The sequence below is a fragment of the Lagopus muta genome, chromosome 2, assembly GCF_023343835.1.
Source record: "Lagopus muta isolate bLagMut1 chromosome 2, bLagMut1 primary, whole genome shotgun sequence".
Classification (NCBI taxonomy): Eukaryota; Metazoa; Chordata; class Aves; order Galliformes; family Phasianidae; genus Lagopus; species Lagopus muta.
In genome coordinates, this window is record NC_064434.1 from 62,487,937 (window position 1) to 62,500,721 (window position 12,785).

The 12,785-nt window shown below is 42.7% G+C and overlaps 1 protein-coding gene across 1 annotated transcript in view; it reads right to left on the reverse strand.

Moving 5' to 3' along the window:
- The window catches only part of TAB2 (TGF-beta activated kinase 1 (MAP3K7) binding protein 2), a 63,484-nt gene extending 51,703 nt beyond the window's left edge, over positions 1-11,781 (reverse strand). Inside the window, exon 1 of the mRNA XM_048936157.1 lies at positions 11,646-11,781. The gene's annotated coding sequence lies outside the window, so the exon portion shown is untranslated. The remainder of the gene's footprint in view (positions 1-11,645) is intronic.
- Positions 11,782-12,785: the final 1,004 nt, after the last annotated feature.

Sequence of the window (12,785 nt, forward strand, 5' to 3'; positions counted from 1 at the left end):
ATGAAAACAACCTTACATGAAGATAAGGTAACAGACAGTAGCAAGGAAGAATCAAGTAGAAATATGTCTGGCGTCAACAAAATGTCTTATTTTTCCTGCTGTATTTCTTCAAAAGATACATACATCTCTAAACAGCAGTACCTCTAGCTCCCAGTTATTTTTCCATACTTACCTTCTGTAGATGAAAAAATAAACAGATTTCCTACCCAGGGGCTTTTTTTCCCCTACAGAGCTTCCCACTATGAATTTTCTTCAAAGAAAAGAAAGATGTTAATTTTTCTCTAAGCTTCCATTAAGGAAAGAAAGAAGTGATTATTGTACTTGATGTCATGTAAAGGATTAATACTTTTCTTTTTTTCCTGTACTTCATTCCACATAGGATTTGGGAACTGGAGATTAACATGGGATGGGGAAATCTAGGAAGAACAGAAATGCCCTGCTTAAGGCTTCTCAATAGGCGCTGCTTCCTGCTGTTACAACCTTTAAAAATGGACACCAATCCTTTTACAAAATAAACTATTTGCCACCTTTTTTTCATATTTAACAGTATCTCCTTATAAAGGTCTTAACACCAGATACAGATTAATAAGACGACGAGATACTCAAAAGGAAAAAAAATTAAAAATACCCTGCTCTGAAAAAGGCAGATGAGGAAAGCAATAGTTGGGAGTGAAGAAAGAATAGAAAAGATGCCTCAGTGAAGGGTGAGAAAAAAGCTTCTACCCTTTTAAGGTCCTCCGCTTTTTGTCATGCCGCCTGCGAGGAAAACAGACTCCTACTCCTGCAACAGTGACAAGATTTACATAACACTAAAAAACAGGCGCCCCCTCCTCCCCCCCCCCAAAAACACTCCCCACAAAAAAATAAATAAATAAAATCGGAGTATTTGCAGCTAAGATTCTGTCCCTGGTTCATTACTATTCCAAGCTCTTTTTGGCAAACCGGGGGCAGAAAGAAAGAAAAAAAAAAAGATATTATTCCTTTAGAAGTAACAAAAGTAACAAGTCAAGTTTGCACCACAATCTAACAGCAAAAATAGAGGAGAGCTGCTTTCAGAAACTGACATACGAAAAAGCTAATAGTTTAACTAATCAGTAAAAGGGCAAACATTAACTTGTAAATAATTCTAAAAATGAATTTCCACTTCCTTTATTATATCACCCCATGGAAACTGGACATTTGTCTGTGTTCTCTAAATATTACACTACTGCACAGTCCTTAACTAAGAAATTAGCTCTGTCTCCTTGCAATTGTGATTAAACACTGAAAATGTCAAAGTACACGAATAAGAACTGGTACTCTGCTAAGGCTCAGCGTTTAAGCTTATTCTTCTAAGCACAAATACAAACAGGTATTGGGTGTTTTCAGGAAACTAAACTGAAACCTATTTTATAAAAATATATGAAACAAACGCATATGTGGGAAAAAAGTAAGGCTGTCAGAACTGAGACATATTAATCTATTTCTTACATTTGCAATAAAGATATGAGGCCTGGTAATGAAAACAGACTGACTTTTGAAAAATGAGATGAAAAATATGCAGATTAAGTGGTAAAGAATTTCTAACTACTACACTTAAATCTGTATTTGAGAAGAATTCAATTTTTCACCCATTCCAATTTTCTGTTTGTCCTGCAAAAACATTAAGCTGTGGTTTACAGGCTGGGATAATTTAAAAACACAGATGTGGACTTTTCATAAGAGCTGGCAAGAACAAAGGTATGAAGAAAACTTCTACTCTTTAATTTTGAGATAAAAGTACTTTTTCCCCATAAATGAATAAAAAAATAAGCATTATTCCTCCTAATTACACGTGGCTTCATTCTCACAAGCGATTCAGAAATGAAACAGTGTTGATAAATTCCTAAATTCAGATGCTGCACTACTGCTAGGCTTCTCTGAAATGTATCTGAAATGCTAGCTAGTCAATACATACACACGAGAAAACGAAACTGCACAAGACAGAGTTGTTGAACAGCAGTAATAAAATGAGCAATGAGAAAGCACTTTTGGAGTCAGTGAATTTTGACAGCCTGAGAAGTTGTAGGCATTCTGCAACATTCATTGACAGGCCAGCAAAAGGTGATGATTTGTCCTTACTGCAGAGGCAGAAGCTTGAAGACACCAGGAGAAAGCTGAAATATTATTTCGTTCTAGGACTCTCCCCTAAAAGCTCCAAACCAGGAAAAAGAAATAATTAACAAAATCCTATACTAGTACAATGTTGGATATTTTTTTAGCTGAAGTATTTTTTTTCAGTATTAACTATATTATGTTGAGTCAAGTTACAGGTCTCAAGATCTCATTTGCGTTGGCAAGAAGCTCCCTACTCATCGACAGAGAGTGGAAAAAACATTCCGCAGAGTTGCCATTGGCTCCATGTTGCAGAAACACAAGCTACAGTTTGGCCTGGTCTTTTGGCCACTTTTAACAGGAAGGAAGCCTGTAGCTCCATCAACTCTGCTAACACCATTAGGTGGTACTTGGACTCTAGGATACGCTCTGTCACCGGGAATTTACTTGAAACTAAACCCACAAAAAAAAAAAAAAAAAAAAAAAAGATTTTAACACAAATAAAATAAGACGACAAAGCTACAATATTTAAAGATTAAAAGCCTTAGAAAAACCTAGCCATTCTTACTGGGAAAGAGGAGACTGCTAGGGCTCTTACAGATCCATCACTTAAAGTGCACTAATTAAAATACACCTGTTTAAAGTGTTTGAGATTCCTAAATTATCTCCAGATAATAACAAGAGAAAAATCACTGTTAACATCTCCCATTCACACAGGTCACCGGTGAAGATCTCACTGCCAGAATCTGTATGTGTGTTCTGTTGGTGAAGTGAGCTCAAGGAGCTCCTGTCCTGCTTCAAGGAACAGCTTTTCACCTGCACTATGTTTCAGTGATTCAGCTGGTAACCCTGTGAACAGCTGCATGGCCACAGGCTGGCAGAAGTGGCTTCCTGAACTGGTCTTACTACTTGGTTATTATAACACCACTCTTCGTCTCTCATGAAACTCTAGGTCTTTATCCATCAGCAAGACAGGTTTCAAGAACTCTTTGTGCCTTCTTATTCCATACCTTGGCTGTGGTATTACGTTACACGCCACATCAGTGAACGAAAGGGAAAGGATGGCAAATGCACATGCTGAAACACCACCTTCAGCATGAAGTTATAGGAGGCTGCTGAACTGATCTAGCAGCTCATTCAATGAGATCACCCAGAAAAGTGAATAGCAATCAGTTTTTCTCTGGTTAGTTTTCTGACTTCCAGTTCACAGACTGACCAGGCTCACAAACAGGTGAAACATATCAAAGACAAACTGCTTGTGTTGGTGAAATAAATTTCTATCTTTCCATCACAGCAAACTCTCAGACTGGCCCACATGCTCAGATGCATTGTCATTTTTTTCTTTAAAGCTGCTATCTCACGGCTACTTTGTTCTGTACATTCCAGGAGTATTTCATTTACGCAGATATACTGAACAAGAGGTAAAGCACTTCTCTGGTGGCAGTGAAGGCAAATTTTGCATCAATAAAACTTGGGGAAGTAGGAGCTCTTACAGAAAAAAACATCATTTTGCACACACAACTGCACTTACATTGGCAATCCCTGCAGACACACTGCTATATTACGGAAGGATTTCAAGCTGTTATGCATCAAATATAATGCAAATACGTTGGTACTGTTCACAGCCTTGGTAAGACTTATCTTCACCAGAAAAGCAAAGATAATAGATTATAGTACTGATATTTTTTTTTCATCTGAAGTGACTACACAAAAGCACTAATGGAAGAACCGATGTTTTCCTTTCAGTATGGAAACCACAGGGGTTTTCAGCCCTATGCAGAGGAAAAAGGAACAAATAACAGGTCTTTTCTCTGAACCTTGCTGCTCAGCACACTACCTGCTAGAAACATGAGGCTGGAGAAAACAGAAATTTCCCCAGTCTGAATAGCAGTTGCTCTCCTGCTGCTTACAATTTATTTTTCTTCTCCTTCACCAGACAATATGAAAATGGAATGCCAAAAGTACTGCACTTCTTGAGGGATGGGAAAGAAACACCAAAATGTGCTTCACATAGAGGAGCTGGTAGTAATTCTTTATGAACCCCTTTTATATCTATGTTAAGTCCTAACTCAAACACAAACATAATTTTTTACTCATTTCAACTCATTTACAAAGAAGTTCTCTCATTCCGACTCAAGCTCTGAGTGTGGCAGCACAAATGTGAGCCACTGCCACGACAGAACTCGCAGCTCTGATACGCCTACCTCTACCCAAAGCAGCTACCAATGAACACAGGCCGGAGAGGTTCTACTTAACTAACTTCATAACTTTTGCATGAATCACTCAGACAGATTTTAAAAGTCATGTGTCAAAACAGCTAAATGAATTACCACTATTAAAGATAATACCGCAGCAAGCAGACTATTTCATTTTTTTCCCCCTTTAAGATATGCACTGTTTAAACTCACCGAAGAGCTAGCAACAGAGCAACAAATGAAAGCTAACGCAAATACTTTGCTAAACATCTTTGTTTAATTCAATATATGTATATTGGTAAACCTATTTAATTTATGGGATTGCAAACTCTTCTGAGGCAGACTTAACAGATGTTTATATAGTGCCTTGTACAATACAGCCTAATCCAAGGCAAGCTGTCTAGCCAACACCAAAGCATAAATAAGATATACAGTAATCTGGTACTGGCATCTATTTCAGCAAAACAGTTTAAACAACACAGTCCAAGGAAAACAAAAGAAAACAAACCCAACAACAACAAAAGAAACCAAAGCCCATACTCTTTTACCAAAAATCAAACACACTTCTTCTTTTTTAAGGGAGGAAAAAGACACTAACATTTTAGCTCAAGTAGCTTCTCCATAAGCCAACCAGTATTTATCAAACTAAAATGCCTCTTAAGCACACTTTTGCTGAGCCCACGCAGATTCTCAGTTGTTCACAACTGCTTAAACCTGTTAAAGAAGGCTCTCTAAAAATAAAATAACCTACCATTCCCCTTCAAAAAATGCTTTGTCCAACAAAGGGAAAGTAGCAATCTGAAGCAGATGAATGAATTGAAAGAAATCCAAGCACAGAACTCATGACACTTTATTTTTCTCTCCAGAAAGCCTGACCGCAGCAGGGGCAAACTTAGCAACAGATACTCTGAAGAAGAAACAGAACCAAAAAGAAATGACAAGTGCTGAACTATTTTCTTAAGGAAGATGAATTCCCAAAAAGAATGACTGGAACAGGTGAGAAGAAATGCCAAAGAGAAGTATAAACAAGAGGGCACTAATATTTGAATTGAGAAGTATACATCGTGTATTTGCTAAGGGAAAGGAAGAGTGAAGAAAGGATACAAACGAACAGATCAACTCTTCTCTAGATCACATACAATTATGACAGGATGAGAGTAAAATGATGCTTAGAGGAAGTAAATTCTGCATTCTACAAAATCTGCATAGACAGAGACTTTAAAAAGAAAAAAATAAAGTTGTGAATGCAGTAAAAACAAAGTACTATAAAAAGGGAAGCTCAGTACAGCAAGGAAGGAGAAGGTAGAAACTTTCTTAAGGGTTCAAACACAACATGAATTGACAAAGGATGCAAATAGATGCTGTATTATATAACTTCACTTCTTTGAAGTGTGTGGGACTTTTTCCTCTGAAGGTGAAACTGTTTATAATTTTTTCCACTTGGGGAAATCACACTTAGGACAAACATGGGAAAAGTCTTTCCTGTATTTCTAACCTTCAATATAAAGTACAAAGCCAATTTTTTTTCTTTTTTTCCTAAATAGCTTCAGCAAAATAGATGATTTCTCTGGATGCACTTGTTACTCATAGCTTCTGAAGCATCTGATCAAAACCAGGTACTAATACCTCGAGGAGTGGTTAGGTGCTGAAACCGTGCATTACTGAAAAAGTAAAACATAGCGATCAACAAACAACAGTGAGCTTTCTTTATTTTTAAAAAGCAAAAACTGTAATTTTTCTTTGGGGGGGGGGGGGAAGCATTCTAAAGCCCTAAGTTTAACAGCCATGAGGAATTTTTCTAATAATCACTCCTTAACCACATATTTATGCTCAATCTTCGCAAAAGCCACCTATGAAAAAGGCAAAGCATCTTCTTATCCAACAGAACATATGCTGCAGCAAACAGAATTGAAAAGTTTACTGTTAATTGGGTATTTTATCAGCCTGCCAGTGTGTTCTCATCTATTTCTTCTAGCATTACCTACAAAATACAAATACTTGGTTCAAGATTCAATGAGCTATGTAAAACATTCACTCAGAAGTGTAATAAAAAATGGGTTACTTTAGAGTTATTAAAATAATTTGATACTACTTCACAGATGCATCTATTACACTTAGGAATACATTAAATATACCACAGCGTGCAAGAGCCCACACAGGTACGAACGAATTAAACTATTAACATCAAACATCTAAGTCATTTCCACTATAAACTGAGATGTAACAATGAAACAATGCTTTCAATATAAAGCATGTTGAGAATAACATGTATTCCTTGTGCAGTTCACGCAACCACTCCCTCACTGGCACACATTCTTGCCCCATGCTGCTCCACGCAGCATGCCAGGACAGGTGTAAGTACAGTCAGGAGTTGTGCCAGGGCCATACAAACAGAAAGGCACAGAAGAGGTTTCAAGAGTGGAAGTAACATCTAACACACACCTAACAGCCACCTCACTCCCAGAGTTTTTTTAAACACTGCAGTTAAGAGTGTGCCACTGCTGCAACACGAGCTCAGCAGCCCAGCCGTCTGCCTAGCTACCTCACCTATCACTTCCCCCCTCCTTCAGCTTTCATCCTCTTAAGACACCTAACACAACACGATTTTTGTTCAGTAAACCAAAACTGGCAGATGCTGCTAGCCCTCTTGTTCGAGGAACTGTCCCACGGACAGCAGGTCACGGCCCCATTTCCCACAGATCTGCAGGCAGCCATGCTGCCATGCTCCAAATGATTGCATTCCACCTCTATCCCAGCTGCCTATTATCTTACCCCCTCTCTTCCATGCACCAACCACAGTGCACTTAACCTCTCACGTCCTCTAATGAGGGACTGAAAGAAAGGAGTACAGCACATCGTATCTAGCTTTTAACCCAGAGAGAGCTGTTTGCTGGCCAACTGGCAGGTTAAATACAGGTAAGTGCTAAATCCATGCAAAACTTTCTTCTGAAGAGACCTTCTACTCAATAACCTGAATATTCCTGTTAAATATTATTAAAATGTAAAATCCCCAAGACCTTGCTATGTGGCTACTTTGCTGAAATTAGCCGATGAACTTAAAATTTATTGAGGCACAGGATTAAAGGAAACACAATTGCTCAAGATTTGTCTTTAGAAAAATAAATGAAAGATGGCTTATAATACACTACACAAACATATATTAAGAAACATGTCAACAACTTGTCTGGAGCAACACTTCTATTGTTTTTGAGCATTGTCCAAAACATTCTTCCATTCAATTTTTATGTAGCCCTCAGCATCACTATACTTCTCCAGCAGTTTTTTATTGCTTCCAATGTAGTCCATGCATCAAAGACAGTGTGAAAAGATGTGAAAAATGAAGAGGTTTGGAGCAAGCATGCAGAAGCACCTGCACAAAACTCAAGTCCAATCCCTTCAACAGCAACTCCTCTTCTTTGAAAAGTTTCGCAAAAAAAAGATGCATCTCAACTTCTCCTCCATGTGACATCAGTTGATGCTGAGTTCTCAAGTTGCCAGGATTTTGTTTTCTGCTACGTACAACTAAGCAAGTTTTCTTAAAAGAAATTGTTTTTACATGTTCTAGTTGTCCTTTTAATAATGATTTGCATCATCTGACCATTTCAAAGACAATTTAAGGGAGGTGTAAAAGTCTCAAAGATTAAAAAAGGCCTTCACAGGTTTTGTGAAAACTGGAAGCTCTGCAGAGAAGAGAAACTCAAATGAGTGTCTTTGATGAGGGGAGAAAACACGTGGAAATGTGCCTTCCCACTGGCAGCCCCAGCAGCCCAACCAGTCCGTGTACACGGAACACCACAGTGCATTAAATCTGAAAGAAGCTTTAGATAAACACTCAAAGGCAGACTTAAGAACATCACACAAGTACTGAGCATGTATAGCAGCTTTGTTCTTTTTCTTGTTTGTAAATTCTAGCAAACCCAACAATATAATGACTAACGCGTGCATACTTTAATGTTTTAAGAACTACTACATGCAACCTATAATAGAAATGTAAGTTGTTTTTCTGTTGTTGTTTTCAAAATATTGTGTGCATCTCAGTCAACATCCTTCTAAATGCTAAAAGGAAGGCAAGTTTTACATCCATTCTAAAACACTGATATTTAAATAAAGGAAAAACTAACAGCCAGTCATAGTACAACCCGGATCTGAACAAGCTTTAAACCACTCATCATTAAGCACAGTCAAATTTGATTTTTCTGTTCAGAATAGTAAATTTTCCATAATGGCATAATATTTGACTATACACAGCATTTTACTAGAAATATGGTGTTTTTAAAACAATTCTCTTTGCTAAGATTCTACCAGATATTAATTTAAACAGAACTACTTAGCACGTCACTATAATGCTCAACTTCTTGTCACCAAAAGATACCTCACACATTCTAAAAATATTAACTATTTAACTCACCTTAACTGCACCTCCTTAGATCTTTTCATTCTACAACAGATGCCTTCCAAGAATAACCAGATCCCATGCAGACACAACACAGAACTCTCAACTTCAATCACGTCCAGCTACTTCACTCGGATTCACCAGACTAATTGAGAAACACCAAAATCCAAAGGCAGCACAACACGAAGCTAAAAGGAACTCTATACATCTGTATACTGTTCAGAATACTTTGAGCTCGCTGATCAATTCAGCAACAATAAGTCAGTCATTCTACCACAATTCTAACAAAAAAGTCTACAAAAATTTTTGTTACAGACAGCATTAACCAATCACAGTGATTTTTCTGGTAAGCATAATTAAGAGAGGGAGAAACTGAAGCAACTGTTATAATGAAACCTCCAGCTGCAATTATCAGTTTAATAAAAAATTTAATCCAACTGTGAATCCGACAGCTTTCTCACTCACAGTTGACTTCAAGTATGGGGAATCCCATCAGGATTGGTTTGCTAATCAGCATTCAAGATGTTTTGGAGCAGTCACCATTATTTGTCCTGTTTGAACTACAAAGTATATACTTTTCCAGTTGAGATAATCTACTATGCAACTGAAGAGAAAAAAATGCAAAACCTGAATCACTGTACACATTAGTGGAAAAAAAAAGTTAACTTTCGGTTCAATCATTTAAATATTTGAGTTTTGAGTATAGCTTTAAAAAAATCCAGTTCTGAATCACTGGAATTTTTGTTCTATTTCCTGTAAAAGCACCAACAGCAACATCATTCAGCATTCCGCCTGCAACAGTTCAGAAAAGATCAGCCTGATCCCTCAGTCCTAAATTTACAGTCATTTTATAAACTCGAGGTCACATCTGACCAACTTATTTCTTCCAGCGTTTCCAACCAGAGATCACAGTAAGAGGGAGGAACGTGCCATAGGATGAAGAACAATCTAGTTTTATGTTTCAAAGTACTCACTCTCACAAAGAAAGTTTGCCAACAGCTCTTCAAGCTCCCTAGCAAAAAAAATAAAAAATTAAAAAAAAAAATTTTAAAAAGTATATAAGTTTGCAGAAAATAATCTCTTCAACAGATGACAGGTTTGATTCTACAAGGCTTGAAAAGCACACTAGTTATTCATGATACCTTTATGAAACAACACAGCATCTCAGTCTACGAAGCAATGCCACGATCAAAAAGAAAAAAACTACTGCTTTCTTCCATCCTGTCACTGGATGAGAAATTTCTACCAGGTCACTACAATAGGAAGAATGTACATTTTCAAGAAGTCTATTCCTACCAACGTATTTAGAGGAAGAGAGAAGAACCCATTAACTCCTATTGGAATGGGAAATGCTTTACATTTCACAAGAGCAAGGGTAGCATATGAAGAAGATGGCACTGCCCACGCAGGTAATGATAGGAAGGATGCTCTATCAAGCATCTCTCAGTCACAACACTGGGATTACGCAAACTCCAAGTACCTCCTCCAACAGCTTTTCTCTCCCTCCCCTTCTGCAGGCTCTCCCATGAAGCAGCATGAGAAACAATGACCCAGGTCTTCTCAGCTTATGAAAGAAACTGACAACCAGCTCAGCTATAGCACAGGTCAAAGTACTATCTACCTTGAGTCTCCAAAAGCTTAATATGTGAGTAACTTCAGCAGTTGCAATGACTAAAGTCTCATTTAAATTGCAGAGTAGAGCTTACTAAGGCTGATGACACATATGTCTCCTAATCTCTCAGTGGAACTCCCCTCTTGCCAAGATCAGAATTTTGAGTTTTGATCGTGCCCAATTACAACAATACAGATAAAGAACAAATTAGTGAGGTATCAATACAAAACGCAAATGCCTGCTTATTCAGTAAATCATCGGGTAAACTGAAAATGATTCCCAATTTCAGCAAATCACGGCCACGCTACTGATATAGTAGCTAGCCCTCCCCACTGTATGCACACACAACACAACTCCAACATCTATGGTTATGATGGAAAACAAGTTCAGAAGTCCCAAAGAACGACTTTAGCATTTATCTTTCACATATCTGTACAATGAAAACAACGCGCAACACCATTTTCAGCTCTCTACAGACGAGCCTCAGCCAGTGCTTTTTTCAACCCTTATCAAATATCCTTAAACTAAGGACCGCAAACCAAACCTGAGATCCACTCCTCGCAAGGAAGCGTTTCTGGGGATTATAGGCATGTACTTGCTGATACCGGCACGGAAACACCTCCGGGCCTCGGGCACAGGGCTGGGTCCGCCGAGCCGCCCAGCACAAAGAACACGAGGCCCTGCCCCGAAGGCCGCCCAGCAGCGAACAGGACGGGGCGCTCAGACCACCGACACAGCCTCTCAATGAATGAGACCGAGCGCTACACACCTCCCCACTGCCTTCCTAACTCTTGTGGGGGGACAAAACAAGAGAAAGAGCCAACCGGACTCATCTCTCGTCTTGCAAATCCCTCTTACGAGAATCGTTTCAAGAATTCCTTCCGAACAATTAAATCGAGTTGAATAATGGAAACCGGAGGTGGACTATATAAGGCCTCGGAGCCCGCAGACCCCGCGGCTCAGCCCCAAATGGCGGAGCCTTGCCCCGCAGCCGCGCACCTGTCACCTGCCGCCCCGCCACGCACGCGGGGCTCCCGCAGACGCGGGGGCGACACGCGAAGCCGATCCCTCCCCGCTCGCCAAGAAAAAAGAGTTTCCACCTCCCGCGGCCGCCCCGCGGCTCGCTCGCTCCCTCCCCCTCCACCGGGAGGCCGGGCTCCCCCCGCCCGCCGGGATGCGGGGCGCCGGCCGCCCCCTCCCCGCACCGAGGCCCGCCCCGGCCTCGCCGCGGGGCACGGGGCCGCCCCGGAGCCTCGGGCCTGCGGGCCGAGCCGCGCCGCTCCCCGCAGCCCCCCGGGGAGGGGAGCGGCCCCGCGGCGGAGCCGGCCCCGGTGAGCCCCCAACAGGCCCGCCTCGGCGGGGTCTGCCTTACCCTTCTGCCGCCTCTCCGCCTCCTCCTCCTCCGCCTCCTCCTCCTCCTCTGCTGCCGCCTCCCCCACCACGGCAGCCGCCGCCACTACCGCCGCCACCGGCGCCGCCGCCTCCCGGCAGGGGGGACCCCGCCGACCCGAGCCGCTCCGCCGCCGCTCCGCAGCCTCCCGCCGCCGCCGTTCCGCTGCGGGGGGGAGAGAGGAGGAGGAGGTGGCCGAGGAGAAGGAGGAGGGGGAAGGGAGGGGGGGTCCGTGCCGTCGCCGCAGGCGGGAGAAGCGGGGAGGCCGGGGGTGGCTGAGTGTCTGCGGCGCCGCTCCCGTCCTCCGCTGGAACCGCTGCGGCTCCGCGTCGCTCCCGGCCCCCCCTCCCCCCGCTCGCTGCGCTCCAAATCAAAATAGTGTCACAATATGGCGGCGGCGGCGACGGGCCAGCATCGCGAGATCGAGCCCCGAGCGCTAACGGGATGCGGCGCGCGCGCGAGGGGAGGGGGCGGGCCTTGCCGCGCCGATGGGGGCCGGGTCTCCGCTGACACCGCCCCGCCGAGGGGGTTGGCCGCGCGGAGCGGACGAGGCTGGGCGGAACCAGCGGCGCGGCGGTTCCCGCTCCGCCCCCCCGGCACGCGCGGGGAGTGACGCCCGCCGGCGGCGCCGCCTCAGCGCATCGCTAGGGGCTGGCCGCTGGAAAAGGGGAGCCCCGCGGAAAACGAAACGCCGCTTTGAGGGAGCCGAGGGAGGGGAAAAAAGGAACTGGAAAAGGCTGGGCTTGAGAAAAGCACCTCTGCGTGTGAAACAGTTGTTCTGAGAGAGGAGAGCCAGGCACTTTCTGTCAGAAATACTGGTGCCAGCCCTTAACCGTCTAAATGCTTCACGCACAGTACGTGTCTCCTGTCGTCGCTCTGAGATACGGCTCAGCGTAACTCTTCCCGAAGTACCCGTGAGCACGGCGGGACTGCACGCGGATGGCCGGGCCCTGCTTCCCGCTCCGCGCCCGCGGGTGGGATCACACCCTGCCTGAGGAGCTGCGGGGCCCGCGGTCCCTCCGTGCCGAACTCACATCCGTCCTCCATGGAAAGGGCAGCCATCCCTAGGCTCGCTGTGACACTCGTGTCGGTCTTTGTATTTCATCTTAAATGAAAAGACTG